The sequence below is a fragment of the Macrobrachium rosenbergii genome, chromosome 53, assembly GCF_040412425.1.
Source record: "Macrobrachium rosenbergii isolate ZJJX-2024 chromosome 53, ASM4041242v1, whole genome shotgun sequence".
Taxonomy (NCBI): Eukaryota; Metazoa; Arthropoda; class Malacostraca; order Decapoda; family Palaemonidae; genus Macrobrachium; species Macrobrachium rosenbergii.
In genome coordinates, this window is record NC_089793.1 from 11,394,365 (window position 1) to 11,406,740 (window position 12,376).

Genomic DNA, 12,376 nt, shown 5'->3' on the forward strand with positions numbered 1-12,376 from the left:
CTGGATTAAGATGGTGGTGATGATGCTTGAGCAACGTTCTCTCTGGCCTTTGACAGATTATGACTAGTGATTATTGACCAGTAGGATCTGATATCTTTTTATAAATCAGATCGCTACAGTTTTAAGTATTATTAAGTATTGACAAACTTACTTTAGTATTAGCATCCATATACCATTAATACTAATTGTTACTATTATGGCTACTATTAATATCTGTACGTCGGGTTTATTTTTGTAAGCCTGAACTACTATAAGATCTCCTTATTTCTCACAGTATCTCTTGCCCATGTTGAAGACTAATGCAAGGTGTAGTAGAGCTCTAAGCTAATTACCGCCTTTCAGCATCAAAAAAAAAAAAAAAAAGAGTAGAGGATGTCACGCTTTAAAATGAAAAAAGAGAAAAAAACTATAAGCAAACACCGTGCGGTGTAGATTACGTGTCGGTAGTGGTGGTGGTGGTGGTGGTAACCCCAGCTGACACTCCCCCTTCCCCCCCAACCCCTCGCGCTGGTTGGAAAAGATGAAGCTAGCAAAGTGTTCGTTCACGCGACCCGCGGCCGCTCATGATTCACTCGGATTTCCGCGAAAAACATCAGACGGCGCATATTGGACTTCTAGGTTTCATCCCCGGCGCGTACGGCGAAATTTGGTTATTTACGGTGGGTGCACACTCTATAGCTTCCCCGTTTAGTTAGTCACTCCCGTGTATTGCCGCGTTTAGCTGAGTTTTTGTTATTTTTTTTTTCTAGACTCATATGCGTGCATGTTGTTTGCATCGGTTGTTGACTAACAGCAGACTTGCCTGCAGTAAGTGTATGAATTGAACTAGTTGTGTATTTATGTACCAGCTGTATACTGTGTTGAAGATCAGCGTTCCTCTACTGATTAACTTGAAAAGGATTGAACCATGTATGTTTGTCTGTAACTAGTTGTGTATATATGTCCAGCTGTGCGCTGGTGTTTAAGATGTGTTTCTCTACTAATTACCTTGAAAAGATTGTTCCATGTATTCATCTGTGTATATACTCGTATGTATGCTTCATTTGCAAGCTACGTATGAATGTCAATATTTCACTTAAAGAAGGTTTGAAATTATATTCTAATGAGAAAGGAAGGACAACAAACCTTTTTTATGGAATGTAGGAATGTCCTTAAAAATGATACGCCCATTTACATTACACACCAGCACACAGGTAAACAGGTTTGAACACTCACCACTTTACATATTGAGAAATCTACAGCACCTCAGTGGTAGCAGCCATAAATACATTCAGCACCAAATTCGAAATCTTTTGTTTGCCTCCAGTGGTCACGTACACAGGAACAAGATTGGGAGCATGATTCGATTCCTTACTATTTCTTACGAATCTTTATATTACCCATACCTTGTTCTTCTCCTGTTATGTATGTATGTATGTATGTATATATAATTATATATATATATATATATATATATATATATATATATATATATATATATATATATATATGTATATATATATATATCAAACACAAAAAATGTCCGACATTGTGTATGTTGATTACCATCACTAAATAGGAATTACTGCTTTAGGAAGTGCCTGTGGCTTGGGACACTTGAGTGCATTGTCCCAAGAAAGGAAGCTCCTAGAATACGGCTGTGGGCCTGTCAATGGAGGAATGTTCCCTTGTCGAAATTTAAAATAAAAAAATCCGCCCTGTATCCTTCATTTTTCGTGGAAGAATAAACAGAGAGCAGAAGACACCTAGGCTTATGGTTCGCAATTTGTATGGGGCAAAAGCATAGGGTTGCGGACTTGTTGTTTTTGATTAAGCTGGCTTTATGCCAGCACGGTCTCTTGCTCATATAGCAGCCCGTAAAGGGTTACGGACGCTCAATGAATCGCAGAGTGGGACTGGGATGTGTGCCGTGGAATCGGGTAATTATTAAAGCTTTGATTTCGTTGAAGGTCGTCCTCATACTTCACCCGGAGAAGTTCTATTGATCAACTCCATAACATTGTCAAGCCTAGGTTAAGTATACCTTAGTTTAACCAGACCACTGAGCTGATTAACAGCTCTCCTAGGGCTGGCCCGAAGGATTAGACTTATTTTACGTGGCTAAGAACCAACTGGTTACCTAGCAACGGGACCTGCCAGCTTATTGTGGAATCCGAACCATTATACCGAGGAATGAATTTCAACATCAGAAATAAATTCCTCTAATTCTTCAGTGGCCGGCCGGAGAATCGAACGCGGGCCTAGGAGAGTGCTAGGCGAGTACGATATCGACCCATCCAATGAAGAACAAGCCTAGGGCCATTCTGTTTTGCAATAGAGTGAGTAAATAAGTGTCACAAGGTTTGAGGCATTCTTTGCCCATTTTATTGTCAAGGCAAGTCATGTCGCCAGTAATGGCTAATTAAGACATCAGAAGTTCCAGAAACTACCCTGTGAAATTCTAGAGAGGCTCACTTCACTAGAAATCACTGTCACGAAACACAATTGGATGTCATCGTACATGTAGAGATGTTGTAGATTGAGTTGGTCTTATGCCGGAACGGAATCGTGTTCCTGGGCCATCCCGTACATAGCCAAGAGTTTATGAACACCAGTTGTCAAGTCACCCTTCGCGTAAGGCGAGTGCCTGTCACTGGAACTGTTACGTAATAGCGAAATAACCTGTGTGAATCCGACACTTTTAGATTGACACCTTTGTCTTTCATAGAATTATTGCCAGTCTAAGCTAATTACCGTGTTATTAGGCCTGTATTTAAATTTCACTGGAAACTTGAAATGTGAGGAAGCATCGCATATATGCACATCTACACGCACAGTTACAGTTCATAGAAGTGCACGTGAGCAAGCGCTTACAAAAATAGACGCACATAACCGCATTAGCTAAGCGATCATGGTATTCCATGAAGCGTGTGAAAAAAAATGTAAACATTTTTTCTTAATAATTAAACAATTTGGTCAGCGCACCTGGGCAATTAGAATTTCAGCGAGAGAGATTGCGCAGTGTTGCAATAATTAGGATGGAAAAAAAATTTGCATACGGATATGACGGTATGAATTATATTGCGGAATTGTCCGAATGCAACCCGGCATCTATTAAAATCGGACGAGGGTAAAACAGCATAGCATTTGATATTTATATGTAATCAAAAAGTCTTTCGTTTTGACGTTGGTAATAATGGCACTTTATGTTGTATGTTTTTATTTAGTTTTTATTTATTGGCAGCAATGCGTTTGCTGCTCTTGCGATGGTAGGCCTAATTTTCTGTAATATTTTTAACAGATAGGTCTAATTTCATTTACCTTTTTATTTTCAGGGAAGATGAGCAGCGTGGTTAAGGTAAGTGCTGAAAAGCAAATCTTATAAATATAATGGCCTATTTAGATTTTCTTCATATTTGTGCTCTCTTCTGCCTTGCACTAATTTTTGGAAAACTTTATTCCTATCTGGAATGCATTAGTAAGGGTAAAAAACTAAAAGAAGTACATATTAAACCTGCCGGTAGAATTTACACTGGCTATAAATCAAACCTTTCGATGAATAAGGCACTTACTAAAAATCGCATACTTAAGAGTAGAAATTATGCGAGAAAAAAAAAAAGAAGCTTTAGGCCTAATGCAAATTAAATTGGTGAACAGTATGCCTAACAGTTATGCTAAGTTTCCATAACCATTCGTATCTCGCTTTAACTTACATAGAGGATTTTAATTCTTTATTTATTTTGTGGAGGGGTCGTTTTTACGTAGTGGCGCAAGTCAACTTTCCTCCCCAAACATAAGGCCCCTTCCGCTTCAGGGAAGGACAGACGAAGTTAAAAATGTGTCGACATTATCAGCTTTGGGAGAATTTTTAGTCTTTGAGGAAATGTTGGATATATATAATATTAATGTGTCATGCGAATATAATTCGTTTTTGCTTGTTTGTAAAGATTTACATCCTGGTGAATTATTTACCTCTTATTCAATATACTTCATTCAGTGAGCTAAGAAAGGCTCCAGTTTTACTGTAAATTTTTATAGGGAGTTCATTTGATAGTATGATATGCCGCTTTTGCCCCGGTCAGCATATCCTTTAACCCAGTTATATTTTTTTTTATTTAAGATCGTTTTTCCTGTTATTTTGAACTTAATGATTTTCTTTTGAATATTCATTTACTTTTGAGGGCGCACTGTAAGATATACTTGGTTGCATTTACTCAGCTGAAATAATATTTATGTTTTGGGACTTCGGTTCCGATATGAAGTTAGAACTTTAGCAACTTATGAGTTTAGGAAACATTAGATTATATATATACAGTATATATATATATATATATATATATGTGTGTGTGTGTGTGTGTGTGTGTGTGTGTGTGTGTGTGTGTGTGTGTGTGTGTTTATGTTTTAGTTGGAACATGCCCATATCGATTAATGTTTCGTTTGTAAAACTATATGATGTGCATACATACATAACATACAGTATTTGTTTCAACATTAAGCCGTTCCTCCCCTAACATGGGGTGGCTAAAGAGAATAAAACACTTATCGGTCACTGACACATTCGTACTTCAAACTCCAGAATCTTTATTTACCCCCTGTGTAGTCAAAAGTCCACGGCATACACCCCTTCATGCTAGTCTCACATACAGCACGTCTAGCCCTCCTACACGTATGTTCAGACAGAATGAGAGCAGCTGCAAATTACATTCATAGAATGATAAGTTAAAACATTTTTAGGTTTTATTAAGAGTCGTAGAGCTGACAGTAAGAGTCATATATCATTTCACTCGAATTAAAAAAAAAAAAAGTACAAAGTAAATATTCTTCCACTGCATGATCATCATGAATACCCCAGCACCACGACCAAACGATTATCATAGTCATCAACATTATCATCATCATCACCAGCATCATTATCATCCGCGCTGCATGATTTGCATTGACTCATCAGCATAATATTAGGTCTATCCTCATCAGAGATTTATTCTTTTTTTTTTTTGTCATTTAAATTTTTTTCCAGAGATTTTTTCTTTCTTTTTGCCTTTTAATTTTTTCCAGGGATTTTTCTTTCTTTTTATCTTTTTTAATCTTTTTTTCTTCCACCTCCGCGTCGTCGCCGTCGCCTGCGTCCGCAACCCGGCGCTTTCCGCAGGAGCAATACATATTGTCATTAGGGCAAGTAATTAACCGCACCGACGTTGACAGTTTGAGCGGGCAATTTATGCGCAACGGAGCCAATTAAAGCGTTATACACCAGCAGTTCAGTCCGAATCACGCAGCAAATGGCTAACAAATTAAGCGCTTTAATTACTATTACTGTCGCTAATCTAAGCCCATTATTCGATCTCCACATTCCCCCCTCCCCCCACCCCCTCCACACACCACCTCTCTCTCTCTCTCTCTCTCCCCTGTCACTCCTTTCCCTTTCCTCCCTCCACCCCAGCCTCTCTCTCTCTCTCTCTCTCTCTCTCTCTCTCTCTCTCTCTCTCTCTCTCTCTCTCGATGCTTCGCCTCACCTCCATCCTACACTTATCTCTTTCTCACCCCTCCACCTATTTTCCTGTCTTTCTTTCCTATCGTTAGTGACACATACAGACACACACATATACACGAGTATGTGTTTGTGTGTGTGTGCGTTCCCTAAGTCACAGGCCGTTCGATAACGAAGTTGAGCAGTATAGTCAGCAGTTGGTTGGGTGACCGCCAAGATAACGTCGGCTCATAAACCCCATAAATGCCAGTTGGATCAGTGTGTAGGGCTAGCAGCCTCACCCCAAGAGAGCTGTTGAAAATCCAACGGGAAAATGTGGCTGGTGAAAAAATGACTTACTTAGATAGATAGATAAATAGATAGACGGATGGATAGATAGAAATTTTTGAGGTGTGTGGTTTATTTAAATACTCTCTTATTAGAAGAGTGGCTTCAGTAGTTTTAATTCCCTGCCCAGGTAGAGGTGAAAGATCGCCTGATTTGAGGGAAGGGATTGATTCAGTCATCTGACTCTCGAGTCCTTGATCTTAGAGAAGTGCATGAGTGAGAAAAGGCCTATCTTCGGTTACAGGTAGAGATGTCAACCAAGCAGTTTTTGAGAGATATATGGAAGTTATCAGTAGGTTAGAAGCTTGGACAACATGGCAGAAGGCGCAGATTTCCGTATACGAGGTACTGGTGGAGCAAGGTGCAAGGAGGAGGTGATTTAGCCGGAATAACTTGAGCGCACATCGTGAGCAGTAAAACTCGATGTAACCCTAATAGCAGTGGTGATTTAAAACTCAAGAAATGCTGAAATACGTTTCTTCTACCTTGAGGACAGTACAAGACGTAAGAAGAAGTGGACAGTTCCCTACAGAAGCGAAATATACCTTCTCAACAAAAGATTCTTGGCGCTTATAAAATGTTTTCTTTACTTTTTCTAAAGCAAATCGAAGAGACTTTGTGATGTGATAGCTAGATTATTTGTCTTCATCCTTACATCAAATTGTTATTGCCAATGACGTTTTCGATTCCCACTATTCTCAAAGGCTCTACAGGAGGCTGTTAGACAAAGACATAGGAATAATTGGTCTAGGTTTTGAATGCTAATCCTATGCCGGAGTTGCCTTTTGAACTCCACGTGGATCTCCAAAAACATGGTTGAAGTAATTGTTGTCGAAAATTTACACTTGACTGCCCAAGTATTTAAGGTACAGGTGGATTCTGTATTGTTGTTACTTATTGCGTTTTGTAATACCAGTCCTTTTTTTGCGTCATTGCTGTCTCAGTTACCAAGTGGAGGAAGCTGTTTATAACTCATTTTTAAATTGCATGTTTTTACGACGTCTGGTGTACGGTACCCTGACCTAGCCCAAGAACTCCATTAGCATAATATTTGCTATTTTTACCACCAGAGATAGCGAAGGTTTTCATCAAAGCCGACTACAAAAGTGTATTATACATGTACACCATTCTAAGCTAGCTTAACACAGCCCGAAGGTGCACTTGGATGTAATAACATATTTCAAGGAAGCTGCGTTTTATAATTCTCGCTATATTTTAGTATGTTACAGACATGTCAGATAGGGTATGTTACATATATGTCAGACAGTTCTCTGAAAGCTTTTGAATTGAGAATGTTTTCTGAGTTGGCTATCTATTATTATTTGTACATATGATATCAGCTTTCCCCTAAGAAGTTGTCTTGGCTACTTAAAGATGTGTCTCCGACCACTGATGCGCAAACTTAGTGCTTTGTTACAAATCTATTCAGAGATTTAGACGTTAACATGCTGAACGATACACAGCCGTCTTTTCCTAATTACTGAGCTGCCTGCAGTGGTGGTTCACAGATTGTATCTGTGTGTGTGTGTGTGTGTGTGTGCTCTGTAAGAAAAATAAAAAAAAAATCATGCAATTGACGCTTCATTATGGCAGTGAGACTGACAACTTTTATTTATTTAGTTTTTATATTTTCCCGTAGAGTACTTTTGTTACGTAAGAATTTCTTTTATTACTAACCTTGAAAGATTTTGTCATAAGGGGGCCTTGGCCTGAGGAGGTTTTTATCCTAAGGGAATTTTCTTGAGAGAGAGAGAGAGAGAGAGAGAGAGAGAGAGAGAGAGAGAGAACTCTAGCATGTGTTATAATTATAGAGAGAATTTGCCAGAAGGAAGAGAAGGGAAAAGAAGAAAAGACAAGAGAGAATGGTGGAGGGGATTTGGGTAGAACAAGTGTTTGGGGAGGGAGGGAAGGAGCGAGGGAGGGAGGGAGGGGGAGTTGGAGTAGGTTTTGAGAGAAGAAGAAGAAGAAGAAAAATAAGACAACTTTACCATGAGTTGTAGAGAATTTACCAAAATAGAAGAGAAAAGAGATTGGTGGAAAGGGGGTTTGGGCAGAAATATCAAGCTGGGGAGGGGGAGATTGGAGTAGAGGTTTTGAGAGAGAGAAAGAGAGAGGGAGAGGAGAAAACTTTACCATGTGTTGAAGTAAGAGAGAGAGAGAGAGAGAGGAGAAAACTTTACCATGTGTTGAAGAGAATTTACCAGAAGAGAAGAGAAGAGAAGAGAGTGAGAGGGGGGGTAGGAGTAGGTTTTGAGAGAGAGAGAGAGAGAGAGAGAGAGAGAGAGAGAAGGAAACTTTACCATGTGTTCAAGAGAATTTACTAGAAGGAAGAGAAGAGGAGAGAGTGAGAGGGGGGTTAGGATTAGGTTTAGAGAGAGAGAGAGAGAGAGAGAGAGAGAACTTTGCCATATGTAAAAGAGAATATACCAGAAAGAAGATAAGAGAGGAGAAGAGAGATTGGTGGAAAGGGGAATTGGGTAGAACGAGTGCTTGGCGAGAGAGAGAAAGAGAGAGTGGGGTGGGGGTCGTTGGGAGTAGCTTTAGGAGGGGGGTAGTAGGAGTAGGTTTTGGGAGGAGTTGGTGGTTCATCCGTGCGTATCGCCGTGGGGTCAGCTTACACACACCTGCTGGCTGCTGGAAACCACCTCAGGCAACACCTCTGGGGCAGTATTGCGGGCATGCCATATCTTACTGCGGGGCATGTTGCCACTTTTCTGATTTGGGATGTTGGTCATAGTTGTATGTATGTTTGGCTACTTGTAGGCGTTTTTAAGGACTAGTCTTCCAAGCAGGACCCCGTGCTGGTATAAAGGTAGTTTCAACCAACAGCAATAACTTAAGCTTTTTGGAATCACAGACATGTGGGGTTGCTGGAAGGAGTCTTTAAGGGGTGGTCTTACTAGCAAGAGCCTGTGCTGGGATAAAGCTAGAATACTAACAACAATAATATAATGAGTTTTCTGGAATTATTTTGAAACCATAATTAGTATTGTGTAATGTATTATTGTATTATCTAACAATTTTGTTATTCCAAAATTGTTCATTATTTTATAAAATAATAGTAAGCGAAATAAAATTCGAGTACTTGTGAAATACTTTGAGAACGCTTGTGAATTTACATATAATGCATATGGGAGCGAAGACAATTCCCTCATAACAAAGATTCTTCTTACAGGATGAAATGAATATAGATTCTAGATGAAATAAAAATTTGGTAGTAAATGTTGTGAATGGATGCAGATAATCACTTGAGAATTATTATTATTATTATTATTATATCGGTCTCTCTCAGTTTTACAGTATCACGATGCTTTACCCACGATGACTTTAAATCTTTTAGAAGATTTTTACTGTGCGATGATTTACTTGGAGAGAGAGAGAGAGAGAGAGAGAGAGAGAGAGAGAGAGAGAGAGAGAGAGAGAGAGAGAGAGAGAGACTGGTTCACTAAAGCCTCAGGGTGCAGTGTTGTGTTATATGACGGATGACCCAAGGGCACACTGTCAGGTACATAGGGAGGTGGGATGGGGATGGCATTGGGGTGGCGGGGGGCATGAGACCCAGTGTATTTGAGGCCCAGCTGCCCGAAAACCGCACCACCACCGCCACCACGCATGCGCGTAAGGGCGTTTTGCTTTGCCATTACCGAACTACTCACACCCTTGCGAGCACCAGCCTTAATTAGTTATTTGGCAGAGCCCATTGTGATGGAAAATATGAATGTTATTATGAATCTTGTGAAAAATATCCATTGGCTGGTGGACGGAGTAAAGATTTTCCGAGGTGCGGACAAGATGTAAACAATGAATATCGAGAGGGGAGGAGGAAGACTAAGTGTTATGGCCGTGTAAGTGACAAGGCTCTCAGGATCAGTATTCTTGAAGGAGTACCGAACGCAGTCCTCTTAATGTTTTCGATCGTAGCTTTTGTGGCGTCAAGTCAGGTGTTATTTTCCTTTCATTTATTTTCTTTTATTTGTTTGTTGAGGTTTGGTCCTTGCGGTCAACTGTTCAGTGTTGTGGAAGAAATGCAGAATAATTTCGTCCTTGTCTGACATTTATGCTTTTGTAGTAAGTTAGACGTTTGTTAACTTTCATTTATTTTCTTTTTTGCTTAGAGACTTTGAAGATAGGTGGTTAACTTACTTTGCAAAGCTTCTGCCCTTGATTTTATTATTTTTAATTTGGGTTGACAGGGCGAGTTTTATAATAAAGACTTTCTCGATCTCACTGGCTATTCAGATGTTGGTACTGGGTCTTAAGACAGCATTGCAGATGGTGTCAGTTTGCGATTTTGACTATTGAGGCCAAACGCTAACACTTATAATACATTTTCTGTGTATATACTTGGTTCGTGCCTCCCCCCCGCCTTCTTATGCATTTATAGCAGATTTAGCAGTTTAAAAAATGTGACCTTGCTAAATGCAGGTGTAAAATAATCTGAATACTTACAGAGCTGGCAGAAGAGAGAAGTAGAATTTATTGGTTTTCAAACAGATTCAAAGAATTATATAATGAGAAGATAGACAGAGGAATAGGCTGACATTCTTGCCTTTGGGCATTGAACTTGACCCAGAGAAACTTCCAAGATCAGACATGACAGATGAAGAGAGAGCATTTCGAAATCGAGTGCAGAGAGCAGAGAGGCTCTTCAAGTTATGGAGGAAGAGATAGGAAATATGACTCATCATTAAAAGCACCGGCAAGTGACTTAAGAAAGCCAGTCATTGATAAAAAAAAAAAAAAGGGAAAAGACCAGGTGAAAGCCGAACCATGTGGAACAGCGCCGGAAATATCGAAAGGAACAAGTGAGCAGTCAGCAACATCAGATATAGTGAGATTAGATTGAAAGCTAGATATATTTTCTGGGAGGACTGAGACCATAGGGGTGATGATAAAAGATTGATTTAATAATTGGTAAGAAAATGTCTAAAATGAAATGTGAAATTTCCTATTAAGTAATAAAAGAAGGACGTTACTGTGCAGGTGTTATCATTTGATGTTTTTTGTCTCATTGCAACAGTGATCTTCAAGTGAATACATAAAACTGAGTTTGATGCTTTAAATTCTTGTTAGTCAGTATAATGGGTTGCGTGTGAGCACCAAATGACAATACCTTGAAGCTTACGCAAGTTTTAATATTCCCATGTTTTAATATTTCTTGAATAACAAGAACTTATTTAGCGTGGACTCCGAACCTTTTAGGATTAGTAGAGCCAGTATAATTAATGAAACCCAGTCAAAAACACCTCGGGTAATCTTTCGGCTCTGATGGTTATCTCCCGAGTCGCCCGAAGACAGCAGTTGCTAAGCATGACTTTAGAGCATATTTTCTTGCTTAGTGTAATATGCCCACTAAACATTTGTATCTAATATAGATAATAAATAGTTCAATCAAATGTACCCATTAAATATTTCTATCTTGGTGTGATCAAAAAATGATGATGCTCGCGGAATATTGAGGCAGTCGAGATTACACGAATAATTTTATATGGTGGTTTGATTTCCTATTGAATTACTCTTCAGTTAGTTGTTTACAAAATGTGTATTTTTTTTTTGCCTCCGTTTATTTTTTAAATCGTTTGACCAAAGATTTGTAAGACGGTGACGTGCTGGTCGAACTGCCTTTAATGGTTAATTTTTTCCAAGATTTGAGTCGAAAGATTAATGGGAATTATATTTGAATTCAAGGACCAAGAGTGGTTAGGTAGCAACTGGCATAAATGTAAATATATCACATCAAAACCAGACTTTATTATTCTCTCTCTCTCTCTCTCTCTCTCTCTCTCTCTCTCTCTCTCTCTCTCTCTCTCTCTCTCTCTCTCTCTCTCAGACCGCCAGCGATCGCGTTGATTTTTTTACAGCCCTAATAGCTGTGGGTAACTCACTTCATTAGCTCCAGGACCCTCCCATATTCATAGCTTGTATGGAAATCCATCATGCCGGCTGCCTTCATCTCACGCAACTGAGATGAAGACCTTGACTCCCTCAGTCTCTCTTGTGATTAAGATTTAGAATGAACTTTTCTTAGGTATTTTGAAGGGTTATTCTTGAACTCAAGGGTTTAATTTCTTACACCCATGAAAAATTTTATTTCTCTGAAGCATTTGAATATGGAGGCATATGTCTGATTGTGAGGGAAAATGTTGTCTTCTGAATCTGTATCGATGTATTAATAAAAGAATGATTTCACAGTTTCTAAGAAGAATTACTAACAGTCATACAGGAATACACCGTTCCCAGATATTGCATTAAAATATGATTTAATAGAACGACCTCGCCACCTCCTTCAACCTGTGCTTGCAAACACCAGTGCTTGCGTCCGATGCAGGTAGTCGCGGGATCAAAGGGTGTCCTCTCGAATTTTGGTGAAGATCAGCTGGTCTTGACGTCCATTGACGAGGATCAGGTGACGCCCTCAGCCCTCCGCCTTCTGGCGTCAGGTATTCTCTCTTCTGGACCCTTCACGCCCTTGATCTGTTGGACGGGGCTGAAAAGGGAGACGGAGACTTGTAGGTCAAGCACAAGAAGCAGCAGCTAATGGCGCCGAAGAGGTGTGCATGTTAGTGTGGTGTACGACTCTTG

At 39.6% G+C, this 12,376-nt stretch overlaps 1 long non-coding RNA gene across 3 annotated transcripts in view; it reads left to right on the top strand.

Annotated features, from left to right (window-relative positions):
* The window catches only part of LOC136834287 (uncharacterized), a 634,610-nt gene that overhangs the window by 422,835 nt on the left and 199,399 nt on the right, over nt 1-12,376 (top strand). For all 3 annotated transcript variants that reach the window (XR_010851725.1, XR_010851722.1, XR_010851726.1), the window contains exon 4: nt 3,315-3,337. This is a non-coding gene — a long non-coding RNA (uncharacterized lncRNA). The remainder of the gene's footprint in view (nt 1-3,314; nt 3,338-12,376) is intronic.